Source organism: Anticarsia gemmatalis, chromosome W (assembly GCF_050436995.1).
Source record: "Anticarsia gemmatalis isolate Benzon Research Colony breed Stoneville strain chromosome W, ilAntGemm2 primary, whole genome shotgun sequence".
In the NCBI taxonomy this organism is placed as follows: domain Eukaryota; kingdom Metazoa; phylum Arthropoda; class Insecta; order Lepidoptera; family Erebidae; genus Anticarsia; species Anticarsia gemmatalis.
Genome location: NC_134775.1, coordinates 4,790,631 through 4,793,554, shown reverse-complemented (window position 1 = coordinate 4,793,554; position 2,924 = coordinate 4,790,631). Strand labels below are relative to the sequence as shown.

The following is a 2,924-nucleotide window of genomic DNA, read 5'->3' as shown; positions in this document are numbered from 1 at the left end:
CTTCACTCAAAGCTGTCACTGGTCACTCACAATACCACTCACTTCTTCGAGAGTTTCCAGATATTACCCGACCTGCAGGGGTTCGTCGTCCTTCAAAGCACAATACCGTGCACTATATAAGGACAACTCCAGGTCCACCAGTTTCGTGCAGGCCTCGTCGTCTCGACCCAGCACGCTGTCAGGCAGCAAAGAAGGAGTTCGAGGATATGCTCGCTTGTGGCACAGCACGGCGATCCGACAGTCCCTGGTCATCTGCCTTGCATATGGTGAAGAAGAAGGATGAGGGATGGAGACCATGCGGCGACTATCGTGCACTCAACGCACGCACCATTCCTGACAGGTACCCCGTCCGGCACATCCATGACTTCTCTTCGCAGCTCTCAGGGTGTACTATCTTCTCCACCATCGACCTGGTGAAAGCTTATAATCAGCTAGCCGTCAATCCAGCCGATATACCGAAAACGGCCATTACTACACCCTTTGGCTTGTATGAATTCCCTTACATGACATTCGGGCTAAGGAATGCTGCTCAGACATTCCAGAGATTTGTGGACGAAGTCCTTCTAGGCCTGGATTTCTGCTACGGATTCATCGACGACATCTTGGTTTTTTCCAAATCGGTAGAGACTCATCAGGACCATCTACGTCAGTTATTCGAGCGCCTAAGTCAGTACGGGATATTGGTGAACACCTCTAAGTGCAAATTTGGTTTCTCCGAGATAACTTTCCTTGGGTATCAGGTTTCAGCAGCTGGTACGAAGCCTCTCGAGTCAAAGGTCGAAGCTATCAAGAACTTCGCAACGCCGAGAACTGTGAAGGAACTTCAGCGTTTTCTTGGTATGCTTAATTTTTACCGTCGCTTTATTCCCCATGCCGCTCATATCCAAGCACCACTTACTAACATCCTAGCTGGTCCACGCATTAAAGGTTCGCAGCCAATTACTTTCACTCCGGAGATGACGCAAGCTTTTAACGAATGTAAGCTTACTCTTTCGCAGGCTACTTTGCTCTCTCATCCTGACCCATCTGCTGAACTTGCTTTAGTTACAGACGCTTCTGACGTAGCTATTGGAGCTGTACTACAGCAACGTAAGGAGAATGTGAACGATTGGCAACCCTTAGCTTTCTTTTCACGCAAGTTGAGTGCATCGCAAAGGAAGTATAGCCCATATGACCGCGAGCTGCTTGCGGTATACGAAGCCATTAAATATTTTCGGCATATGGTAGAAGCTAGGCCATTTACGGTGTTTACGGACCACAAGCCGCTGACGTTCGTGTTTTCGCTCAACCGAGACAAATGCTCGCCTAGGCAATTCAGGTATCTCGATTTTATATCGCAATTTACCACAGATATTAGGTTCATACCTGGCCAAGACAACATCGTCGCAGATGCTTTATCGAGAGTTGAGAAGATAGCCAGCGCAATCGATTACCAGTCTCTAGCACAGTCCCAGGAGAGTGATCCGGAGCTGCAGGACCTACTCAGACACGGTACAGCCTTAAGATTGCGCAAGATACAGACTGAGTTGAGCAACGTTCCAGTCTACTGCGACGTGTCACAATCTACACATCGTCCGTACGTAACGCCTAGATTCCGCAGGCAAGTTTTCGACATGCTGCATAGTCTTCACCATCCTGGCAGTTCTGCTACAGTGCGACTGGTGACACAAAGATTTGTTTGGCCAGGGATTCGAAAAGACTGTAGAGAGTGGGCACGGCATTGCGCTAAATGCCAAACTTCTAAAGTTTTCCGTCACACCTCTGCCCCCTTGTCCTCATTCCTTCCTCCTTCCTCGAGGTTCTCCCATATACACCTCGACATCATAGGGCCATTACCTCTTTCTGATGATTACAGGTATTGCCTCACGGTCGTCGACCGGTTCACTCGCTGGCCCGAGGCATTTCCGCTGCGGGACATCACTGCCGAGATCTGTGCTGCTGCTCTTGTGTCTGGCTGGATAGCCAGATTTGGCTGTCCTGAGCGGGTGACCACCGACCGTGGCCGCCAGTTAGAGTGCCACCTTTTCAAGGCTCTCACTGCTTTGATTGGTGCGCACCATCTCCGCACCACAGCCTACCATCCCGCAGCCAACGGCATAGTTGAGCGCTTTCATCGCCAGCTCAAGGCGGCGCTCATGTGCCACGCTCCTGTTTCCCAGTGGACCGAAGCTTTGCCACTGGTACTCCTAGGCATGCGTAGCGCCTGGAAAGGCGACCTTCAAGGTTCTTCAGCTGAGCTGGTGTATGGCGAACCTCTTCGCCTACCCGGTCAGTTCCTGTGCCCTGATGACGACTACTTAACTGCTGACGTCACACAGTACGCGACGCGTCTTCGCGCGTACATGGCGAAGCTGTCTCCACGTCAAACTTCCTGGCACGGCGCGTCATCCTTCTACGTGCCACGCGACCTGCACAACCTCACACGTTTTTGTTAGACAGGACCGCGTGAGAGGCGCCTTGGAACCACCATATGCTGGCCCCTATAAGGTTGTCAGCCGACAACCCAAGTACTTCACCTTAGAGGTCAACAACAAGTCGGTGACGGTGTCCATCGACCGGCTCAAACCGGCGTACATCGCAAGGGAGGCTCAGGTTCCAGCTGAACAGGTCGATGATGACGTCAAACGCACTTCCAGTGGCAGAAGAGTTCGCTTCCCGGATCATTATCGCCCGTAGTCACGGTCTCCCGGGGGGAGTACTGTGGCGATCAACCACCACGACAACTATCAGCGAACATCGCGTCAAGATCGCCCGCTACCCGCTCCGCTTATGCAACTTGGGCCAACAGTTGTTTACAACTTAGATGCTTACACGTGCCGCAAGTTTGACCGCTGTTCGTCCTTCGGCGCGTGCGCAGGGCCTCGAGCGCCGGACCGCGGCCACTTCTTCGTCGTCCTTCTAGCTACGCGTTGCTCTGTATAAAT

The 2,924-nt window shown here is 52.1% G+C and overlaps 1 pseudogene; it reads left to right on the top strand.

Annotated features, from left to right (window-relative positions):
- The first annotated feature begins 2,064 nt into the window (after positions 1-2,064).
- On the top strand, positions 2,065-2,676 carry LOC142985848 (uncharacterized; annotated as a pseudogene).
- Positions 2,677-2,924: the final 248 nt, after the last annotated feature.